At 41.5% G+C, this 25,561-nt stretch overlaps 1 protein-coding gene across 9 annotated transcripts in view; it reads right to left on the minus strand.

The window, feature by feature from the left end:
* The window catches only part of OTUD7B (OTU deubiquitinase 7B), a 55,011-nt gene extending 29,996 nt beyond the window's left edge, over nucleotides 1–25,015 (minus strand). For 2 of the 9 annotated variants that reach the window (XM_014865425.3, XM_070497379.1), the window contains exons 1-2: nucleotides 24,701–24,957; nucleotides 7,788–7,990 (exon numbers count right to left, since the gene is read on the minus strand). The gene's annotated coding sequence lies outside the window, so the exon portion shown is untranslated. Of the gene's footprint in view, nucleotides 1–7,787; nucleotides 7,991–20,976; nucleotides 21,192–24,700 lie in introns of those variants that run through there. The other 7 variants (XM_070497383.1, XM_014865427.3, XM_070497382.1 and 4 more) reach the window with 6 other exon arrangements.
* Between the last annotated feature and the right edge of the window lie 546 nt (nucleotides 25,016–25,561).

Genomic DNA, 25,561 nt, shown 5'->3' on the forward strand with positions numbered 1-25,561 from the left:
CTCCACTTCCAGTACTGCCTATTCTAGCAAATGGTACCATCACCCCCCACCAATCACCCAAGCCACAAGCCTAGGAACCACCCTGGATTTCTCTCTTGCCTTATCTTCACTCAGAAACAGTCCTTTACTAAGTTTTACTAATTTCACCTTAAAAATTTCTCAAATCCATCAACACTTTCCACAAGCTACACCTTTTTTATTCTCTCTCAGGTTTTCATATCCTAGACCCCAGGAAATACTTTCCTAATTTCTCCCTCTTCCTCTCTACAGCAGTTGTTCACAGTGGTCGCTTGTGGAGGCTCATCAGTCTAAAATGAAAACATGATAGTATTCTATCCCACTGCTCTCAATTCTTCAACGGATCCTCAATGACTAAAGCTTAAGATCCAAATTCCTATACATGACACAAGAGGCCCTGCACAATTGGCTCTACCTAACTCTCCAGCCTTATTTACCTCTCATCATTCCCCTTCTGGTACTGTAGTTTCCCAAGTACACTACGTGTTTCAAATTTCAGTTCCTCTGTACATAGTGTCCCCTCTGCCTGGAGAGACTCCTAGTCTAGCAGGTGAATTCCACCTCTTCTCTAAGACTAACTTGAGTACTACCTCATTTGCAAAACCTTCTCCGGCTTCTCAAGTTAAACTGCCTACTTCCTCCATGATGCTACACCTTGTACTCTACCTCGATCACATTATTTATCACATTGCACTGTATTTGTGCTTATTTACATGTTTGTCTCCCCATTAAATCATGAACCATTTGGGGGCAGGAATCTTGTCTTGTTCATCCTGTATGCCTGGCATCCAAGCACCTTGTAGGCACTTAATTTTTGTTCAGCTGAACTGAATTGTATTTGTACAGTTCACCACTAGAAATGCACACAAAATGGTATTGTTGATAATCAGATAATCAGTGTTGTAAACAGGCAAGTCTAAAACAGTGGCGCATCTCAAGGACATCTGCTTAAGATTGCTATATGATCATATTTGCAACAGATTTCTCTTCCTAAACATCGTTTAACTCAGATTAACATTAAAATCAGCCTGCATGCTCTGAGTGCCCAACTACTTAGTAACAGAGAAAAATGACCCAAAACTAAATATCGACTGTAGATAACAGAGCTATGTTAAAATGCCTGAGAAACTACTGACCCTACATTCTCTCGTCTACAACACCCCCCAAAGCCTCCACATTCTCACACTATACCCACTCTCCTGGTCCCACTGATGCATTACAGCTGTGTCTGAGTACTCTCCAACTCCTCCCAAATCTCACTGGAAAACCACAACATTCAAGACTGTCAAGAATTTTCAAAGGTCAAAGACTCCTCCACGTCTATGATGTTAGTCTCCAGAAATCCAGACAGGGAGAAAGAGGAGGAACAGAAAACCTTAGAAATTTCACACAATTCTTGATTAGGTGGGAGGGAGAGATTAAAGACTGTCTTGGTAGATTGTTTTCAGTTAATATGAGTCCTTCCAAGTGAAAGAAACAAAATAAAACCTTCTTAGAAAAAACAGAATATGACCAAATTCCATACTAAAGAGACCTATGTATCACTAAATGTTACAATTCAGAGATAATAAGATGGGTCTAAAAGGAAGAAATGAAGCAAAAAGAAGTAATATGTGTTAAAGCTTAAGACATTATTTCATTTAAACTTCCAAACAACTCTAAGAGGTTTGTTTATATCGTCAACCCCATATTATAAATGAAGACACTAAAGCTCACAAAGGTTAGGTAATCTACCCAAGGTTACACAGGTCAAAAATGGTAGAACCAGGATTTCTATGAACCAGCCCGACTCCTGAGACCAGACACTTGCACTCTGCCACACTCAGTCTAGGGAGAAAACACAGGCAGTCCACCCTCACTGCTTCCACTCCTTTCAACTCCACATTGAGAAAGAGAATTGGCTCCGGATTCAGACAGATCTAAGTGCAACTCCCCAGTCTATGACTAAAGGCTGTACAATCGTGGGTAAGTAATACAACCTTTGCCTCGGTTTCTTCATGTATAAAATGGAGAAAATATCTGCATTTCAGAACTTTTGTTAGGATTAAATAACTTATGAAAGGCTTTAGGGCAGTGCCCAGCACACACTTAAGTCCTCAAAAAATATCTGTTGCCTTCTTCATGCCAAACTCCCTCCCACACTCTGCCTCACTCCACTGGTGCCCAACACAGCCCCTGTAACTTTCCTTCAAAAGCTCCTTCTACTCCTCCCAGTCAAATTCTCCAGTCCTACAACCATTTCCAGGCACAGTCTTAAGATATACACACAGTACCCAGTCTATCATTCCCATTCCAGTGGCTTTCAACTCCCTGAGCCTTCCAGAAAATGTTGTAAAGGGGTCCCTTAGTTCTACCTTTTACCAGATGGTCCGTCAAAAATAACAGCAAAAGAAAAATGTCCTCTCCTAAATGTAAAGGCATAGCTAAATAGCTCATTTCCTTCCCAAATCTCTAGGAACAGCAATTTCACACATATTTACTGGAATCCTAATGTCTTAATCTACCAGTCCTACCTCCCTGCCTTTACCCCTTACTACTCTACTCATTCCAGATTCAAAGATTTTATACTATTCTCTTAACCTCAGGCATGCTGTCTATTTTTTTGATTATTGAAACGAAATGTTTACATCTCCTCCTACCTACCCTGCATAATTCTGGGTTGTTTTCTACCTCCATTACAGTACATGCTCAGGGAATATCTACTTTCTCCCCCTAAATCAAACTTAAGAGGAAAAAAAATTCAACCCGATCATATAATTCACCACTCCCAGAACAATTTATTAGTTTACGATATGCTATTGTGATACACAACAGTAAGGACTCAAGAATTAGCCCCATGGCTTCATCACTACCACTGGTATGTATCATGTGTCAGAAAAAGATTTAACGATTTTTTCAGGAGTTTCTAGTTTTTTATCAGGCCTACAAACAGCAAACCAAATCCCCAAGAGACAAATCCCATTAACAGCCACATGCTAATATAAAGATCAAGGAGCACCGCACTGAGGACTCCCTGTGAATTGGCACTTGTCTTTTCAGTGCTACTGACAAAAGACTCCTTGGATTATAGTTATTTGGGAATTTTAATAATTTGGAAGGCATGTACAATACAAGTGACCTTCAGAAAAATAAGGGTGGAGAGAGGCATAGAGAAAGTCTGTTATTACAATATTGGCACAACAACAGTAACTTGACTAGAAACAGAAATCATCTTCATGTTTATTTTTTTAGATCCAGACCAGTTTATCTGCCACTCACAATGAATTTTTCTTTTTCCTTTCAGCTAGGGCCAAGGACAGTCCAAGGACTGGGTTCTCAATAAATTCAACTTTTAAAAGAATAGTCTGGGGGCCGGCTCCGTGGCCGAGTGGTTAAGTTCCCGCGCTCCGCTGCGGCGGCCCAGGGTTCAGATCCTGGGCGCAGACACGGCACCGCTCGTCAGGCCACATTGAGGCAGTGTCCCACATCCCACAACTAGAAGGACCTGCAACTAAGATATACAACTACGTACGGGGGGGTTGGGGAGATAAAGCAGGAAAAAAAAAAAAAGAATAGTCTGTAAAAACAAAAGTTCTACCTGAGCCCTGTGATTCAGATTACTGAACTTTTGATGTGAGAAAAATAAATACTACAAATCAACAGAGGCTAGTCTAATAGCAAAATACACTATTACTCTAGAATCAACCTTCAAACATTCAGTAGCCAAGAATCTTCTCTCTACTTCTTGATTCCTAACTATTGGTCATTTCACTGTCAATTATAGAACTTTCATTCAAGGTGAGAAATAGCAGAAGGAAAAAAATTCTAATTACTGTCCTATCTACAAATAGTTACCCATAGGAATTAACCCACTTTATAAATTTCTTCTGGTAAATTAACTTCCTTCAGCAAATAACTAATAATTTTTTAAAAGCCTCAAACAAGAAAAAGAAATTTGCCTTTCTAAAAGTATATAATTCATTTCAAAGAAAGAGACTTTTTGTTACTATTATTATTTTTTAAATTCTCTATCTTCAAGTTCCATCTTTCCTGGTCATATCTAAACCTCATTTGAACTCCTATAGGCCCAGCCTGTGGAACATTCCCTGGCACTTGCTGTTATCATATACTGCCTTGTAATATTAGTTGGCCTTCCTGATACTCACATCTTATCTCTCCAATCTGACTATCAGTCATTCATTCAAAATTTACCAAGCTGGGTCCACCACATACCCGGCACTGCCCTAGGGCCTGGGGATATAAGTGAACAAGAGAAGCCACAGTCATACCTTCAAGGTACTCCAGTCTGGCGGGAGAAATCTAAACATGGTATTAGTGCCCAAAGGGGTAAGAAGAGGCATAAGGAGCAACCAGTTTACCTGTCTGTGTTAGGGAAGTTTCTCAAACTGAGTCTTTAAGATGTGTAAGAGCGCATCAGGTTGGAGAAGATACATTCTAGACAGAATTAAGATCCTTAAGGCAGGCACACTTCTTTCATACTTTTAAAAATTCTAAACAGGCCTAACAAATTGCTTGGCACATAGCTGATGCCTAACAAATATTTGTGGTTCTAAATTATTCATGCTAGTCCACGTGTGTGGATAATTGAAGCTAATCTATACCTCAAATAGGCTTGTGAACTATTTACTGGTTTCAAATGTCATCAGTGACCCCATAGATACAAATAATCAAAGTCTATATGAACAAATATATTTGTACAGCTTCTGTTCACTAAGAATAGCTTAGCTTCTCTTTTGCTGTAATTTTTTGTTTTTAAAGCATTTTCACAAATATAGCCTCATATAATAAAAATTTTTTAAATTAAATACTCCTGGGGCTGGCCCCGTGGCCGAGTGGTTAAGTTCGCACGCTCCGCTGCAGGCGGCCCAGTGTTTCGTTGGTTCGAATCCTGGGCACGGACATGGCACTGCTCATCAAACCACGCTGAGGCAGTGTCCCACATGCCACAACTAGAAGGACCCACAACGAAGAATATACAACTATGTACTGGGGGGCTGTGGGGAGAAAAAGGAAAAAAACAAAATCTTTAAAAAAAAAATTAAATACTCCTCTTAAGATTTTTTAATCTCCTCTTTTCTGATGGAAAACACATACACGCCGAGAAGCTTACAAAGCTTAAATGACACCCAGCGAGCAAGGAGCTTGGCCCTAGGTATTCTAAATCTGAATACAGGGTTCCTATCAGTTCTCCACGGATTTAAAGCAAACTCAAATCAGTCTAGTCATGCAAACTTCACAGGCTAAACAACTATTTAATATTTTGCTTTTAAAAATAATATCTATGTTCATCCACACTGTCTTCTAGCCACAACCATCCTCCCTACGCTCCACCAACCCTACCAATACACACATAATTCTTTTCCAGGTCAGAGTTAAGAAGCGAAAACTCCAACCCAGGGTATCCTGAACATTATTTGGGTCTCTTTCATTTGTATAGGTTGTGCCTTTTGTAGTAATAATTTTTTTAAAAAAGCAACCAAGTCTTTTATATTTATACACATAAAATTAGTCTTGAGCATATAATACAATCTGATAGTTCCAGTCTACCTGAGAATAGAGACTACATACTTCTATTATTCACATAATTAACACTTCACATTTGGGTCTTATGTGGAACAAGCCTGTGGAAAAGTTTAGAAAGTCAGTCATTTTCCTTGTTTGGGACTTTAGAATTATGGACTTCAGAAGTAGGACATCAGAGATCATTTCATTCCATACCCTCAAGCTACAGATGAGAACACAAGAACCAGGTAAGTGAGATTAAGTGACTTGCCCAAAGTCATAGAGCTAACTAGTGATAAAACTGTGTACTGTATAGAACATTAATCTGTTCACTCCCATTCCAGTATTCTTTACTTGACTTCACACATACTGATAACTTTCAATTCTCCATGTGATCCACTTTGTGGATTTGTCTATGAAAACTTCCTTTCCTCCTGCTACCCAGCTATGTCTCTCACTTCTACAGATGTGTACCAAAGAAAATGATGCATAATTAGGAAATGTAATCACTTAAGCAAACCATATTAAGGAAGGGAAATCGTCTATAAAGAAAAGCATGAAGGCACACATTGTTCTGCTGGAACACAACTACAGACATAAACTGGATTTGAAAAGATTCTTTTAGCATTATATTCCTAAGGGCTGAAGTTTTGTAGCCAGAGGGTAAGATATAATTATGTGTGACATGGGGATAGATTTTTCTTTCTTTTCTATTGATAGTTTGAAGCTATAATATACTTCTCATATGCTATTAAGAAATCACAGGGGCCAGCCCAGTGACGCAGCAGTTAAGTGCGCACGTTCCGCTTTGGCGGCCCGGGGTTTGCTGGTTTGGATCCCGGGTATGGACATGGCACTGCTTGGCACGCCATACTGTGGTAGGCGTCCCACATATAAAGTGGAGGAAGATGGGCACGGATGTTAGCTCAGGGCCAGTCTTTCTCAGCAAAAAGAGGAGGACTGGCAGCAGATGTTAGCTCAGGGCTAATCTTCCTAAAAAAAAAAAAAAGAAAGAAAGAAAGAAAGAAATCACACCTTGGGGTCGGCCCCATGGCTGAGTGATTAAGTTCGCGTGCTCCGCTTCAGCGGCCCAGGGTTTCGCCAGCTTGGATCCTGGGCACGGACATGGCACCGCTCGTCAAGGCATGCTGGGGCAGCGTCCCACATGCCACAACTAGAAGGAGCCACAACTAAAAAATATACAACTATGTACCCGGGGGCTTTGGGGAGAAAAAGGAAAAATAAAATCTTTAAAAAAAAAAAATCACAGCAATAACTAAATTTTTAACAGGATAAAACATAAAATAAAAACAAGAGAGAAATAAAGCACCAACTTTAACATACTACTTCTCCTTGTCCAAGAGTGTAAAATGCCTGGAAGCATCAAAGCAATCCTTTTCCTCACGTTCACACTTATTCACGTTTATTGTGGGAAAACTACATTTCTTCTTCCTCTTAGAAAGGGCTGTCATCAGCACAGTAGCACCCAGGTCACTGCAATTCTCTCCTAATGAAAACCTTAACCTCTTGACTCAGTCATTCAAGAAGCACTTAGTAAGGACCCACTCTGTGTCAGGCAGTCTGCTAAGTGAAGGGGACGCCTCAACCAATAAGTCATCACCCCTGCTTTCCACGAGTTCATCTAATGGGCTAATTCCAGAGAAAAGCCCAAGACTTCCTTTATTCTACAAAGATTTACTAAGTGTCAGGCACCAGGGACAGAAAAAGATACAGAGGAACTTTTAAAAAGTAAGAGGTCTTTGCAAAATTTACTAAACAACTTGCTCTTTTGGATTATTAAAATTACATATTCTTCTCTAAGAATGCCAATCATCAGAAGTTGACTGTAAAGGCTTTTGATGATAACACCTAACCAAATATTTTGGTCAAAGGCATTGTTTCCTTAATCTTACTACTTTGGCAGGCAAGGCAGATACTATCCTGGACCAACACATTTTTTTTTCTTAAAGACTGGTGCCTAAGCTAACAGCTGTTGCCAATCTTTTTTTTCCTTCTTCTCCCCACAGCCCCCCAGTACATAGTAGTATATTCTAGTTGTAGGTCCTTCTAGTTGTGCTATGTGGGACGCCACCTCAGCATGGCTTGATGAGCGGTGCTAGGTCTGCGCCCAGGATCAAACCAGCAAAACCCTGGGCCACCAAGCAGAGCGTACAAACAACCACTCAGCCAGGGGGCCGGCCCTTGGACCAATACATTGTTCGTTATTTATTATAAGATCCATATTACAGGAATATGGTTGATCTTACCAACAAACTGAGATGAGTTGTTTCCTATGCAGACAGATGCTTCAGGTAGGATGTACTATAAGCCTCTAAGGTCAAACATATGACAAATCCTGTTAAACTTTCTTGCCACCATAGAGTACATCAAAGTAGTGTAGGCAAGCCTTCATGATGACATAGCACCAGGCCAAGTTTTCAGGGTGACAGGTCTCTGCTTTTCCTTCTCCCTTCCACAAAAAGTACAAAAGGTATCAATTAGTACACAAGTCATCTGGTAAATATTCCACTGTCCTCTGAGTTTTTTCTCCTTGAAATAAATCCAGGAAACCAATCCTTATAAGAATGAGTATCCCATTAATATTTTTAATATTATTATTGGTAGTAGTGGTGATAGCAACTGCTAGCTTTGCAGTTCACAAAATACTTTCAAATATATTATCTCATTCCCTGAAAAAAAATGGAGAGGGGATAAAAGGAAACATCAAAGGCAACTATCTCAAAAATAAAAAACCAAACCCAGTTTAACTGGAATTGAAAAGCAAGCATTTTCAATTCTACCAAAAGGTCAAGAAGTGATTTCTATCAAAAAAGGATAGGATTGGGGCCAGCTGGTGGCGCATCGGTTAAGTTTGCATGTTCCGCTTCGGAGGCCTGGGGTTTGCTGGCTCAGCTCCCAGGTGGGGACCTACACACCGCTTGTCAGGCCATGCTGTGGCAGGCATCCCACATATAGGGTGGAGGAGGCTGGGCACCTCCCAGATGCCCAGGTTAGCTCAGGGCCAGTATTCCTCAGCAAAAAGGAGGAGGATTGGTGGCGGATGTTAGCTCAGGGCTAATCTTCCTCAAAAAAAAAAAGTATAGGATTGACTCTAGCAAAGCAAAATCACAAATTTCCCCTTAAATTATGCCCTTAAATGCTAGGCCTAATTGATTCAATTTGTAAATGTTGAGAAAATAGTCTCAACAAGAATCTGATACTATTAAATCTTTGTTACTCCAATCCCTTTCCAATGCTTTGCCCACAGTTAAAGGCTTAATAAGGAATACTTATTGATGAGAAAGCTGCCCTAGAAAGACAAACTGACATGACAACACTCAGTATTTTTTAAGTACCTTTTAAAGATTTAACTATCATTTATTGTGCATCAGTCAAGTACCAAGCACTGGGTTAGATACATCCACATAAATCATCTCATTAACCTCTTGAGCCATGCCCAGATACTCCTGGTTCCCCAATACCAAATCAACTGGATCCCAATACTAAATAGTTCTAACACTGACAACCTTGATCCCACCTAATTAATCCCCAGAACTCAAGAGGAACTCAATTCCTACTGGAACTCAGCTCCTCACTCTCTCTCACAGTCTTGGCATTTTTTAAAGCTTTCTACTAGGTACTGCTCACAAAAAAATCCTTGTGGGGCTGGCCCCGTGGCTGAGTGGTTAAGGTCGCACGCTCTGCTGCAGGCGGCCCAGTGTTTCGTTGGTCCGAATCCTGGGCGCAGACATGGCACTGCTCATCAAACCACGCTGAGGCAGCATCCCACATGCCACAACTAGAAGGACCCACAACGAAGAATATACAACTGTGTATTGGGGGGCTTTGGGGAGAAAAAAGGAAAAAAATAAAATCTAAAAAAAAAAAAAAAATCCTTGTGCCTGTTTTAAGTTCCTAACTCCAGAATAAACACCACTCATCTCACATACGGCACACGGCAATAACGGACATGATCTAAAAACAAGTACTCTCTTGGATCACACTAGCTAAAGAACAAACCCAAAATGCTAATAAAATTGAATTTTAGCTGGGCAGAGGACATTGGATTTTAATAGTCTTCCCAACCTCGAGACTATTTTCTAGTCCTCTGTACACAGAAAGCCTTCTCTATTTGAATTAACTGCAGAAGGCAAGTCTGACCCAAGAGTCCCCACTCTCATACTCATCAGAGAAAACTGGGAGAAGAAGAAAAACATATTCCAACTGGCATGACCACATTACAATGTTAACAACACATTACTCACCATTGTGCTACATGAAAGAACTTGCAAGTGGGCAAGGAACGTTCAGGAAGCCAAGGAAACAAACAAAACTCTCCCAGTCCTCAAAACACAAACACATCCAAATGCCAAAGCAGGTCACACTGTCCAGTTTATACATAGGTATATGAGTGGGTGGAGAGGGAGCGTGAAGGGCGGGGGGAAGAGAGGAAAAGCATTACCGGGCAGGTGTGCTTGTCAGCATCAAGAGAATTTATTTCTCAGGTTTATCAAGAATGTTTTGTTTTGTTTTGTTTTGTTTGAGGAAGATTAGCCCTGAGCTAACATCCACCACCTATCCTCCTCTTATTTGCTGAGGAATACTGGCCCTGAGCTAACATCCATGCCCATCTTCCTCTTTTATATGTGGGACGCCTGCCACAGCATGGCTTGCCAAGCGGCGCATAAGTTCGCACCCGGAATCCAAACCCGCAAATCCCAAGCCACTGAAGCAGAGGACATGAACTTAAACGCTATGCCACCTGGCCAGCCCCTCAAGAACCTTTTTTTTTTTTTGAGGAAGATTAGCCCTGAGCTAACTACTGCCAGTCCTCCTCTTTTTGCTGAGGAAGACTGGCCCTGAGCTAACATCCGTGCCCATCTTCCTCTACTTTATATGTGGGACGCCTACCACAGCATGGCGTGCCAAGCGGTGCCAGGTCCGCACCTGGGATCCGAACCTGCGAACCCCAGGCTGCCGGGAAGCAGAACGTGCAAACTTAACTGCTGGCCACCACCGGCCCCTCAAGAACCTTTTTAACAAAGAAACTGGGGGTCCTACCTATTTTTATAACTTGACTTATTTACGTAATCACAGAGAATACGCAATATATGCAAGTGTCAGCATAATGTAATAACATTCCCTTTGGAATCCATCAGATCTACACCTAATGCTGGCTCTGTCACTCTCTTGCTTTGTAACCTAGGGTAAGTTATTTAATTTCTCTGTGCCTTAGCAGAGACCACATCTGATATTCACTGTGGTATCCTCAGCACCTTAAACAACGCCTAAATATTCTGGATGAATTAGTAAATATTTTACTAACAGTAATAAATATTTTGGAAGAATTAATCTGTAAACAGGTATAAGAACATCTATCTTATGAAACCGTTATAAGTATTAAATGAGGTGATATAAAGAAAACTTAGTATAACTCAGGGTAGGGTCTCACTATTAATAGCAAAGTTTTCTTCCTTTACTCCCCAGCCAGGCCAGAAGTCAGAAGAGTCGTGGCAAGGATTAGCATGGGATAAGAGTTGCAGAAGCCAAGCCCGGGAAGATGATTACTACCAGGGACCTAGTCAGAAAATCCAGGAATATGGGGCCGGCTCCGTGGCCGAGTGGTTGAGTTCGCGCACTCTGCTGCAGTGGCCCAGGGTTCGGATCCTGGGCGCTGACACGGCACTGCTCGTCAGGCCACCTTGAGGCGGCGTCCCACATCCCACAACTAGAAGGACCTGCAACTAAAAATATACAACTATGTACGGGGGGGTATGGGAAGATAAAGCAGAAAAAAGAAAAAAAGTCCAGGAATATTTAATCTTGGCAGATGAAATTAACTAACAGTGCCAGACCCTTAGAGTAGGTACACAATAAATGTTAGCTGATCCAGAAAATGCTATTTTGAGTCTTCAGGTATCTGTTACCAGATACATAAAAGCCTGGCAGAAAAGAAAAGAGGTCAGCATGAGTTGCATCTTAAATATATCTGACTATATACTTAAAAACCAAATATAAAGGATTTTTTAGAAGACTATTCGATTCTCTAAAAACTTTCCATTAGCAAAAATACTCTATTGATTCACAATATTTACGGCCTTTTTACATAATAAACTCTGTGTAAGTAAATAGCGTAAATAAGCTTGAAAGATGTGGGTCCAAAACTCCCCTCCTCCCTTCACTCCAGAAAGGCTAACAGGGCTTTTGAGGCAACTTCACCTACAGCTAGGAGCCAAAGCAATCTGTCTACAGGCACAGGGAAGGACTATTTCATCTTCAAAAGCCGGGGTGGAAGAGCACATTCCATTAAATCCAGAATCCGAAGAAATCTTTTTCCTTGACTATGAAGAATTGAATCTCAGAAGAAATGCTCTAAGAAACCCGGGTCACTGTTGCATGATGAGCCGGACAGACAGAAGAAGACACATTTAGTGTCTAAATATAAGGAAAACCTATGCAGAACTGAAAACAGCTTGTGGTTAAACCTCATCATAATGTGGTCTTCAACTTCCCATTTCACTTCCAGGCGTCTGCTCTGTTTTTAACCACTTGACCCACCTCCTCTTAAGCAATATGATATAACAGAAAGAGCACTGAAAAACAGTCAATAGAATAGGCTCTACACCAAGTGCTTCTGCTTATGAGGCATGCAGTCTTGAAGCAGTCACTTAAACTCTCTGTATCCCCTATTAACTGAGAACGTTGGGCTAGACTCAGTGCTCTGCAGAGGTTTCCACCACGGCATCCCTTTGGACAGCAGATGTGTCCGAAACCAACCAAACCTAGCTCGCCTACTGCTACAACCCAGACTGAAATCACGTGCATTGTTCTTCTCTATCCCTTTCCCACAAAAGCAGTCACCAAATTCGATTCATTTTTCTTTCGCCATTATCATCAGCCCTGCAGACTCCTTTCCCAGGACTATTACACAGCCCTCTAACTGGTCTCTCCTCCTCCATTTTACACCACATAGCTGAATCAATTTTCCTAAAATACTAATTTACACATGCAGTTTCCTGCTCGGGGATTTTTCACTATAAAGATAAACCAGACTCCTCTCCCTGAGATTTAAGGCCCTCTCCAGTTTATCTAACTCTCCAACTTTATTAGTCTCATTGCTCTCCTAGGTGAAACACCATGTGACGCACTGTCTACTTGTCCTGCCCCCAAAACAAGGTGGGCTCAGCTCGCTGTTCTCCTGCCTTGAATGTTTCCCCTCTATACTTACTTGGTCTTCTCTCATCTCTATGGCCTAGATTATCTTAAGGGTAAGACTTTTTCCCTACCACTCCCTCTAAACTTTTATATAACTCTATACAACTGTACTCCTCACTTGACACTATTTGTCTTTTTTGCAGATATTCAGTCTTCATAGCTAATTATTAGTTGATGACTTTAACTCTTTCTATACCTGAGGCCTAACTTTTCAGAGGGCAGATGTCAAATAAAATGTTTGCTGTTGATGGTAACCACCACCTTGGATGTCATTTAAATCTTCTGGACCTTATTTTCCTCACCTAGAAAATGATGACAATGTGTAAATTTCCTTTCTGTTCTAAAATGCTATATGATGGTACACATACTACTACATAGCCTGTATTTGTTTCTCATATTTGTTTGTACATATGTACTTATGTATATCTAACTATGTCCTATTTAACCCAGAATGTAAATTCCCAAGGGGCCAATTCTCCCACTATTTGTTTAGTTTATTTACTGGGTGACACTTCCTTGGCATCTCCTTAGAGCATCTTGTCCAAATTCCAGTACACAGCAGGTGTTCAGTAGAAAGGAATTTATAGTGTCAACCAGGCAGCAAACATCAAGGAAATTTGTGTAGATGATTTTTTTCATCTTAATTTCCATAATGAACTAGTATATTACAAAAAATTACAAGATGATGTGAGAGGGAAGGAATTTAATGTTGTTAAAATGAGAGGTCACCTTGTGCCAAATAGCTAGGAATTTATTTTAGGCAACCAAAGAAGCTAGGATACAGCAAATCTTAAGTCTAACTCTCAAATTCTATTCTCAGAATTCTGAGAAGGAGTATGGGAAGTCTCTATCCCTGGTCAGTAAACAGAGACCAAGTATTCTTCATAGCAGATAATCTTGTCCTTAGTACTGATGGAAATTTTCAGAAAATGAATAGTCTAACACTCAGCCAGGTGAGCTCCCAGTTCACAGAAGACAAAACAAATACTCATAAAGGAACTCATATGTGCAGGTAAATTTTTAAAGCAGATGAGAACTTGCGGTCTAAAATATTTTTGTTACAAGCATTACATTTTTCCACTGTCTTGCCTCAATTCTTCACATGGGACTATCTTTACGTAAATATCAAGACTTACTAACACTAAAGCCTCAGAGGAATTCTCTTCTTTTCCTTTGACGTCAGCTATTAATGATTCAAAAGACACTAGTAGACCATCTCATTTAAAATGACCCAGACTTTTCAAAGAACTATTTTAGAACACAAAACTGATACTTCCAAAGCTGAAGTCTAAATATGATGTTTCCCAAGTAGGTATGCAGCCTGGATACAACTTTGATATAGTTAAGGTACAAGGTTTATAAAGGATTCTAAGCCAGGTTTTGAAGGATGAGAACCTCTTTAAGTGTTTACACCTATCCCCTTTTCTCCATTCCTGTTCCTCAATCCTATTCTACGATATCTGCTAACTCACGCTATCTATTCTGTTTCTTTGCTCTTTCCTCTGACTTCTGCATCCCCCCCCCCCCCCACCCACCACCCTTATCCTAAAAACTGTTTGGAGAACCACAGGTAAGAGTCTGGTGCAGGAGCCAGGGCTCTTGCTCTCTTCCCTGTTAAGTCTCCAAATAAAATTAAGGGTCACAGGCAATCTTCTCTTCCATGGTTTTCCCCACCACCACATCTCCCTCTTAAGACTAGAGGGGAGACATGGGAGGGGCAGTAAAGGGGCGGTGGGGAAGGGGGGAGTCAAAGGAATTGGAAGCTCATTAAAGCCAACTTGATCAATTATATGTAGCTATTGACAGCAAAAGTTTTCATCTCAGGCTTATTTCCCAGAGCTTGCTCTAGCCTACAACCCTTACACATTCCCCACCTCTTCCCAAATATACTAAATGTGCGCTGAGAAATAAAAACATTTTATCAAAAATTTGAGCTAAAGATAACTACAAAAGAAAATCAGTTGCAAATTAAAGTTCAGAAATGCGTTTTAGAATTACAAATGGATTTTGGATTATCTACTTCAAAAAGGTCCACGATAATGTTCTTCAGAAACCCAATGGGAAATCAAGACCTGACATATTAGGTTTAACCATACAAAATTGCTGATACTTGACTGCTTTTACCTGCAAAATTGCAATTTCATACAGTTCAACTTAATATTTAATTTCTTCTTGGCAGGGGAGGGAAGAGTTTCTGTGAGGCCAAAATGATGTTATATTGAGACTACACATTCCAGAATTAAAAACTTCAAAATAAATAATCTAGTCTCATCAATAAAAAAAGGAAGCTATCATCAAAAGCACATGTACAGGGCCGGCCCAGTGGCACAGCAGTTAAGTTTGCACGCTCCACTCTGGCTACCCAGGGTTCGCAGGTTCTCATCCTGGGCGCAGACCTAGCGCCGCTCATCAAGCCACGCTGTGGCAGCACGCCATGTAAAATAGAGGAAGACTGGCACAGATGTTAGCTCAGCGACAGTCTTCCTCAGGCAAAAAGAAGAAGATTGGCAACAGATGTCAGCTCAGGACCAATCTTCCTCACACACACACAAAATATATAGATATGTACATATATATGTACAGATGTGTGTATTAAGCTTTTTTCTTTAGGGCCCAAAGAATTCCTGGTTCTCAGCAGTGTTTATTAAGTAAACAGATTGGCTGCTTTTTCTCAATGCCAATATCCCATCTCCAGTGAAGGTGTCAAGACCTTGATGACAAGAGCAGAATTTGATAGCTGGTGAAATGAGTCTGGCCACAGGAACACACTGCCTCAAACGCCATCAGGATCAATTCCCAGGAGTTTCCTCATTGGGATGATATCACCAATCAATTCCCATTTCATTTCTCAGGGAATGTTTGTTCTCATCTCCTGCAGGAAGTTACTCTTGACTGCTCTCACCATTATGCATTTTTATGTAATTTCCAGTGCTGAATGTTTCTTTATAAGCTTTATTTCTTATGGGGGCCACTATAATGCTCAAAATTAACAGTTCATCAACGCAAAGGACTGTCTTTATTTTTTTACTCGTTGATGAACCACTTAGTCACTAACAATTACTAAATGCCTACTATGTGTAGGTTATTGTGGCAAAGCCCAAGAAGGATACAAAGATAAAAGAGACTACTTATCTGCCTTTCAAGGACCTTGCAGTGTAGTAGAAGGCACGTCAAAGGTACAAAGGAACTAAAAGACAAGAATATACAACTACCACCAGACAAGTACCAAAAAGATGATGGGAGGATTCAGAAGTGGGAAAGATCATATCCTGCTGAAGAAAAAAAAAAAATCAGGAAAGTTTTCGTGGAAGATATGGTTTAAACGGGGACTTTGATGGGTAGGATTTTTTTTGTTTTTTTAAAGATTGGCACCTGAGCTAACAACTGTTGCCAATCTTGGCTTTTGGGTTTTTTTTTTTTTGCTTTTTCTCCCCAAATACATAGTTGCATATTTTAGTTGTGGGTCCTTCTAGTTGTGGCATGTGGGACACCGCCTCAGCATGGCCTGATGAGCTGTGCCATGTCCGCGCCCAGGATCTGAACCAGTGCAACCCTGGGCTGCGGGAGCAGAGCGCGAGAACTTAACCACTGGGCCATGGGGCCGGCCCCTCGGTAGCATTTTTTAACAGGGCAAGCAGGGAGGGCAACGGAGGAAACAGGCTTAAAGATTAAGCGATTAAATGAACTAGATCTACATATAGACACATCTGAAAAACAATGTTGAGAGAAAAAGTTGCAAAAGGATACATACAGTATGATTCTATTTATGTAAGATTTCAAAACAAAACTGCATGTCGTTTGTGTATACATAATATGTAAAAAAATATATATATATAAAACATGAAATGGAATGATATATACCAAACAGGCCAGTAGTCAATTCCCAAGAAAGAGGAAGGGGGAAAGGATGCAGAGTAAGACTTTAGCTATAGCTAACATTTTAGATCTTAAAGAGAGCGAGAGATCTAAAATAAATATGACAAAAATGTCAATATCCATTAAATTTGGGTTGTGGGCTCAAGACTGTGTTAGGGTTTCTTCCTTGAACTTTTCTCAATATTTAAAGTACCTCATTATTCAAAATTATAAAATTAAGAAAGAGCCAAGTGACTGGAAGAACAGTGGAGTCAGTAAAACAACGGTCGTCAGGAGCAGGATGGTTCACCTAAACTTTAAGGGAACACTTGATTAGCTCAGTTTTAGACTCAAGAAGATCCATAACGTGCACAAAATGGACTTAGAACAGAGTGGCGGGGGGCGGACAAATACGGACAAGAAGGAAGTTTTTATCACCATCCTAAATCAGATATCTGAGGGGAGTGAGAACCACCTTCCCACATAACATAAATGCCAGGGTAACCAAGTCATCTCTCCAAAAAGAAAGCCAAGGAAACTTCCAGTTACACAGGAACTCAGATAAAGACTCACTGTCAGTGGCTAGTCTGTGCCTCTTCTCTCCCCCTTCTTCCCAAACACTCACAAACAAAAACAAAATGTACCCTTGCCCACTTGAGAAAGAATTAAGAATTGGCAGCTCTGCTAAAGTGGACAGTTTCCAAACTAAGGCCCTTTTCTGGAGATGTTCACAAACCCAGTTACAAGAGTAAAGAAATCACAACTCAGTTCTGAGGAAGACTTATCAATGGAAGGTGTCCATCCTTCCACATCCCCTTGTGTCCCAGCTCTCCCCAGGGGAATCTAAGGACCTCTAACATGTCATCTATCCTCTTTTTCTGCTCTTCTCCAGCAAAAATGAGTAAAACAAAAAATCCAAACTCTCACTTAGCAATTTAAACCCAAACAATTTCCCTTCACAAAAATCTAGTGAAATTAAAAACACTCCCAAGAAAGATTTAGAATCCAAGTATAATGACAAATCTTGTTTTTTTAGGTAAATACATTTTTGTTGGTGCCCAATTTATCATAGCCTCTTTTACCAAAGTTTCATTGGCACAACTTCAATCTAAGTTTAAAAGAAAACAACTTGATGGAAACTTAGCAGGAGAGATAAATACATCTGCACACTACATAAAACAAGTACCTTGACATTCTTTTACATCTGAATCATTACAGCTGACTAATCCTAACAGCGTATTTACTCCACTCCAGGGCACCCAACTGCCCCAGGTCAAAAGTCCCTTTTCCTCAAGGTTCTCTCAGGACAGATCTTCCTCAGACAGACCTGGGAAAAAGGAATGGAAGGACAGAAGTTCCTCTGTCTTCCAGCATGATGGAACGTGGCAGAATGTAACAAATACTGGAACGGGACTTGTGAGGGAATTAGAGCGGCGAGCTAACATTTATTAATCACCTACCACATTACAGCCACTGAAGACTGAATTCCAAACCAAGCTATCACTAAACTACTTCTGTGATCCTGAGTAAATCTCAGGTATTCCATGTGAAAATGAATGTGAGAAACTAAGCATAATAACAGCCCCTCTAGCTCTCTGCTTCCATGATTCTACAAAGATGGTCACTCAACAACAAATGTGTTACTGGTCGAGTATAATAAAGTTATTTAAAAAGCTTTTTGCTTTGTTCCTCTCTAATCCACCCTATACACCACTGACAAAATAATCTTTCTAGAACATGAAACTTACTTTATCACCGATGCTTAAACAGCTCCTTATTTACTGCAGCACAAGATAAAGCTGTCCAGGATCGGCCTTACCTACTTTTCCAGACTCATCCCTGCCCTCCAACGCTGTCCTCCAGCAATATTGGTTACTTAAAAGTTACCTGAAGAAGCCTGGCTGTTGCATTCCTTTAGGCTTTTGCTCATGCTGTTTTCTCAGCCCGGACTGTTCTTCTCCCTGTCATCGGCAGGGTACATCCTTAATTCACCTTTCAAGACTCGGCTCAGCTGTCATCTCCTCTGGGCAGCACTTCCCAACCCCTGTATGTCCAAGGCAGACTTGATCTTTAGGCCCCTTACATATTTCTATTGCAGCATCTATCACACTTCATTCTATCTACATACTTACACATCTGTCTCCTTCCACTAGACTCATAAACTCCTTGTAGGTAAGACTTTGTCTGACTCATCTGTTTCCTCAGTGCCTAAGACAGTGCTTACAAGATAAGAGGCGTTCAATGAATATTTGATGGAGTAGGGAGCAGAGGAACAGAAAACAGGAAAGAAGGAAGAACTCAAGTAAGATGGCCTGAAGAGTAGAGAATAGTTAGTATTTATCAATACCACTATCTTTGGCCTTCTGCTCTTTCCGTAAACTCTAGTCTTCAGAGAGCTTATTCATTCTCTTGGCTACAGCTACCACATCTATGCTGATGAACTGCAAAACCGCACTTCCAGACATATTAACCCCTACCTCGATGCCAGCTTTAGGCTCATCTCTAACAACTGGAACAGCTTTCACTTGGTCATTCCATTGCCACTTTAAATCCAATACATCTCAAATTGAACTCATCATGTGCCCCTAAAAAATGAGGAAAACTTCTAACTTCTTCATCTCAGTCAATGTCTCAGAAACCCAGGCTTAAGATGTCATAGTCATACTTGATCACTCTCCTTCATCTTCCACATCCAGTCCTCGCTGATTTCAATTCCTCCTTTACAATCTGTTTCTTACTCTTTCCTCTCCTTATCTCACCCTCCACAACCTTAGCTCAGGGCTCATCACCTCACACGCCCCAGGTGCCAATCTCCCTTCCCTCCAAGCCAATCTGTTTCCCACTATCATCATATTATTATCCTAATCAAAAATTCTCAGTGGTTCCCTCCTTTCTATGATTTACAATCTAAACTTATAACTGGCTTTTGAGACCCCACCTAACCTTCAAGTCACCACTACTCACGGCTACTCGGTCAGTTCACCACTGCCCCAGAACATACCAGGGACAGTCCTATTTCCAGGCTTTTGCTTGATCCCTCTCAGCTCCAAAGTGAAACGATTTTTTTATTTGCTTCATCCTCATCCCTTGTACCTAATACAATTTGATATCTTTTTCAAGATCTGGAATAAGTTACAATTCCTCTGTGACATCATTCATAACTACCTGACTACTCTTCTCTCAAAATATCTATGGTATGAGGTCTGTACTATGCAACTGCTAATAGACTTTCACATTTCCAAATTTTACTCATCTGGCATAATAGAGTCTCAATAGGTATTCACTCCTTCCTATTCTCCTTACTCCTAACTGGACAGTAAATTCTTCAAGGGCACAAAATTGTCATTTTTCCTAATCCTCCATAGCTCCTAGCATAGAACTAAACTCATAGCAGGTCACTAAAAATAACAGTTTAGTAATTTCTCCTATCCAAAACTATTCCTTAGAGGAAATAAAGAGATAAGACACAATCCTAAAAAACACAGTTGAAAATAATCCTGAACTAAACTGTATAAATTAGGATCACTGACTTTTCTACCCCTGCCTCCCAGCTCAGAAATACTACAATCTCCTGACTTAAGAAGTAAATAATAATCCTGTGCTCATGACATCACAAGCACATAGTTTGGTAATGATTATGAGAAGGTGGGGAGTAGGCAGGGATGGAGGAAAGCAAGTCAACTGAAAGAGCAAGGCTGGAAGAACAGCTGTGTGATTTCTGTTTGTTTACTTCTTAAATGTGGACACTTCTCCTCATTCCTCTTTTTTTTTTCCCATTGGCCATATTTTCAAACAAGTTTTACTTTAGGAGGAAAAATCTGACAGCTTTTCAGTGGTGCTGATATCTGGAAGAGCCTCTACAAATCTCAAGACCTTTGAAAAGCCAGCTTAATCTTCAACGATACAACACACACAGGAGGATTCCTCCAGATACCGTGAGTGAAGGCTCATTCAGGCTGCAACATAGGCATCATGTACTAACCACTCTTCAGCATAAGGCAGACAGCCTGAGAGGCCACACTGGACCCACACAGATAATGAAAAGAAACTGGTCTTCATTAACATACTCAGTATAGTCCAGCCTTAATTACCCACTAAATGGATTATTCATTTTATGGATTTCTGTGGCAAAATCTTTAATTCAAGATTGACTGCTCTTTGCCATCAGTATACTCTCCTCACCATCAGGTAATACAGGCTTAGATACGCAAATTCATTTCAACATCAGAATGATCCCGAAAACACTAAAATAAATCTGGTCTAAAAATAATGCACTTTCAAACCAAGAAATTTCTCTATTAATGCTGAATTACCTAAACTAGTGCTCCCTATTACAGCAGAGATAACTGAAAATTAAATGCACTTAAAACATGACACTGTCCTTACCATAAGTTCTTGAAGAGAATCCAGTCACAGTCTTGACACTTCCCCACAGGTTGGTACAATGTGAGACAGGCACAAGCAGAGCTCAGCATAGTAAGGTGTGTGAATACAAAAACTACAAGGAATCTTATGTCTCCTGGCTGTCTCCTTTAGGCCAGGACGGTCCAGAAGAGTCACAATGTACCGGTGCCTGCCTGACTCCTTGTCCCTAAGTTCCTGGACCAGAGGGCTCAATACTTCTCATTAAATCCATCCTTTGTTCAAGGACCTACAATGACTCTATTGACCCTTCCATCAACACCCAACAGTCTGGCCTCTGAGTCCCCTCCACCCTCTTGCCTGCTCTACCCATGACTTGACCAACCCACATTCTCTCCAGTCACTCGCATTTATTCCCCCTACAAACACAGCTTAGTCATTCATACCATCATTGCACACTGTACATTCTATACTTTCTGCCCAGAAATCTTTTCTTTTCTTTTACTCCTAACACAGAACAACTACTCATTTACTTGAATGCTAGCACATATTTTATAGAAAAGGATGGATAAGTAAACTGTCCAAGGCCACATAGTAAAAAGTAGAACCAAGATTTGAACCAAAGTCCATCCAACTCCATAGTCCATGCCTCTTTATGATTCTAATTCACAGCCCTGCTTTCAAATTTTACTGACTCAAAAATCTTCCCTAATTTACCTCATTCCTACTTTGTCACTTCAAGTTTTCTAGTCTTTACATACTCCATTTGCAGCAAGTTAAACTTGGTCTTCTTCATATGTTGTTTCCTAAATGTTAAAGCTTCAAATAGTCTGCCTTCCCATCTATATACCAACCTCCTCAGCCCCATGCCTGTCCCAAGGGCAAAGACACCCGTCTTTACATCTTTTCTACCTCCCAAAAGCCTGTCACTGGAGCTTGGAGACTGCTTTATTCACAGGAGTGTGCACTCAGTATTCAGCAAGGATTTCTTGCTTAAAAAAAATCAACTCCCTTCTTCCACCATATTAAAAAAATCAACTGAATTCAGGCATTCATGATAAAACTGCCCTGCATTTACATTCCAGTCACACAGATTTTAATTATCTGAATTTATCAGGGGCTGTTGAGAAGATTCCACAGTCTTCAACTCCACAGCTCTGAAGTTCCCATAAGAAAGATGCTGCTGAAGTCACACTTCAAAGCATTGTTTCAAGATTTTTCCGTCGACGGGATGAATGTTTGGGGCAAGAAGAGAGGTGCTCCCTTACTATGTCTTCTGCCAGCATCCTTAGCATGCTTGAGACACTCAGGAGCTCTAAAACTTTAACAAGCATCACTCAGTGCCCGCGTAACAATCTGAAAACTTATTTTTAATACTGAGTTATTCCATCATAAGTCACTTGGTTACGTATCTTGAATCTCAAAATTCCAAACAAAGCCTTCTGAGAACTGGGAACAGTGGTGGGTTCTTGGGCTGCCCTCCATTTGTCCCTAGGTTTAGTCAGTTCCTTCAATCACCACCCCTGGAACAACATATGTAGTTCAGCTGGGGAAAGTTGAATACAGATATAAATAGAATTTACCAGATATCATCACTAATAGCATCACAAATTAAAACAATTACTGATAGTCAACAGACTCTGGGAGGGTGTGCGTGATTTTTAAAAATTAGATTTTACCCTCCAAATTAAATTTTTTTTCAATAGGAGTCCCAAAAGAAAGAGACTAAGGAAATAAGCCTTCAGGAAAATTTCCAAGTTGTGGGTGACATATCTCCACCAAAGTCCAGTTAACAACTAGCACTCATTACTGGTCAGCCTGCCTTATACAAGTCAGGAGACAGCCCTTTCTTTGGCAAAGGTTTATTTATTTATTTATTTATTTTCACAAGGAAGCCTGGCATTAAATGAAAGGGATAAGTCAAATGAGGCAACAACAACAAAAAAAATTGGTAATAGTTTGGGAACTATCTTCCTTCCATCTTTCCTTTCTGCTTGAATGCGCAATGTCCAAAGTGGATATCTGTTCAACTCTAAATTATTCATGTTAATGGATAATTATCGGCAGAAAGGTGCTGATAATCCAAAATGGAAAAAATAGAAAAATAATCTATTTCAGTTTTGGAATATCTTTTCAGCATATTTACCCTCTCAATTATTCCTAGCATGAGCTAATATTTGTATTCATTTGCAATCTCTAAGTACATAGTAACTGGCCACTTGGGGAGGCGCTCGGAGGCAGGCCGGGCAGCTCGTGGAAATTAGAACAGACTGGTATTCAGCTTCCAGATGAGCAACATCAATTTCATTTATTTTACATTTCTGTTCAGCCTTCAAAATATCAGTAGACTAGCACAGCAGGTTGGCTACTAAACTTTAAAAGAACTGCTTGGAAAAACAATGAGGACAAAGAGTATAACTGTTTGCCTATAATGTATTCATTTGTAAATTATGCACAGCAAATGTTTAATTACAAGTCTGATTCTCCCTAGCCACTCGGCATAAGTCCCTGCAGTCTTCTCCATCCCATCAAGAATGCAACCTCATTTACTAGGAAGGAAATTTTCTGACTGCTTTTAAAGTTATATAGTATAGAAAATGTTTTCAGATTTAGTATTAGCTGCCCTCTTGGACTAACCTCACCACTACCTCTTCTCTCTACTTTGTCCTTTCCCACTTCAGAAATAGGTTCTGAAAGACACAGGGATCCAGCCTTCTCAAAGATCTAAACAAACAGTAAGAGAAGCCAAAGACAGAAAAATTACCAGCTTCTGATTTTCTAGAAAGCATTTTATATACTTATAAAAGATAAGGAAACTACAAGTCAAAGTCCTGCTAATTCTTGCATTCGCATTCATGAAAAGAAAACTCCCTGAACAGTGTGAGGAGAATCTCTTATAGAAAATATCACCAGTCAGCTTCTTTCAACTTAATTTTTATATCTGTGTTGTGCCCGGAGGAGTGACCTAGACAGGGAGGTACGGGCGGGGAGAGACGGGGTAGGAGCGGGGGGCGGGGAGAGAGAGAGAGTGACTCTCAGAGCGCTGGTCCTTGTGAGCCGACAAGCTAAAAATACGCCGGCCCAGTAAACAAATCCCATTCCATCCCGACCGGAGCCACACCGTTAACCTAGTAATTATGAGAAGAGGAGTGAGATCACGCAGCCCCCGGCTTACTCATCATCGGCTTCTAAAGTTTCCATCGGCTCATGGCAACTTTTTTTTTTCTAAAGTTCATAAGCCTGCCCTAGAATCACACACTCACTCACACACTCACACACACACTTCTTTTTCGCTCCCTTCCTCCATTACTGGACGCACCTCAGTTTGGCTATCAATGGGGGAGCACGAACTTGTTTTCATTTTACTTTATACTGAGACTTTAAAATGAACTTTATCCTACTATGAGGGTAGCAACCTGCACTCCTATCCACCATCCCTCCCCGAAAGTCTAGCTCACAGGGAGGACCGTCCAAACTGCCCGGCACCGCTCAGGAAGGGAGGCCAGGAACCGGGGCGAGGGGCTGGGGCCGCGGGGCGCAGGTGAAGGGGAGGAGTAACCGGGGAAAGGTTGGGATGAAGCAAGCAACACGGCGAGAAGGGGGTGCCGAGAGGCGATGGCTCCCGGTGAAATACAATCAGAAAGGAGAAGGGGACAGTGGAGAGCAGAGGGTCAGAGTTTGGGAGTCTGAAAAGGCGACAGGAGCGGGAGCAGACGGGTGAAGGTGACAGGGCGGGGGGCTCCGTTACCCTCGCGGCTCCCGGGGCAAGGCCCTAGGCCGGGGCGGAGCTCGGGGCCCGGCCGCCTCTCCTCATTCCTCGGCTGTGACCCCGGGGTCCGGCCGGCCCCTCCCCCGACGACGATGGAGGCGGAGGCGGTGGCGGAGACTGCGACCGCGGCTGCTGCTCCGCACCGGATCAGGAGCTGGAGCCAGATGGGACTGATCGGGACTGGCCTGCCCCAGTGGCTTTTTGCCTGCTCCACACCCGGTCGCCACTCCGACTCCGGCTGCTGGTTCAGGATCAGTGGCTTTCGGCCGTCCGGCCGGAAACAAGTGCCAGTTTCCGGCCGGAGCGGGTTGGTGGTGACACCCAAGCCGCCCCCGGGCCTCCTCCCGCCCCGCCCCGCCCCGCCCGTAGCAGCCCCGCCCTCAGCGCCGCTCCCTTTGCCGCGGCCAGTTTGGCGCCTGCCCCGCGCGTGACCCCGTGTTTTCCTGGCCCGTGTTCCTAAAGTCTCCGGTTTGGAGAGTTCTTGAACCAGAGCCGGAGGGGTACACGGTGGACTCTTGAGACTTTGAGATAGAGTCAGTAGGCTACAGCCCTTTGGGAAGAAGCAGAAAGAGGCAGGGCAATTCTAGAAAGGTGAGAGGGATGAAAATACTTAAGAATGAGAAGACTGAAATTCTAGTTACTGTAGGCAATTATTCCGGACTGACCGGAAGAGAATTAACAATCCTTCTTCCAGACGAATGTCCACCCAGTTATGCACTCTCCTTCCTTAACTCAAGTGAACATACCCTTCTCTATAAACACTCAATATTTATTTGCGTAATGATGATACCCTATTGACATATCTGCTTTAGACTTAGCACAATCAAAAAAAGTTATGCA

This window comes from Equus asinus, chromosome 25, assembly GCF_041296235.1.
Source record: "Equus asinus isolate D_3611 breed Donkey chromosome 25, EquAss-T2T_v2, whole genome shotgun sequence".
Classification (NCBI taxonomy): Eukaryota; Metazoa; Chordata; class Mammalia; order Perissodactyla; family Equidae; genus Equus; species Equus asinus.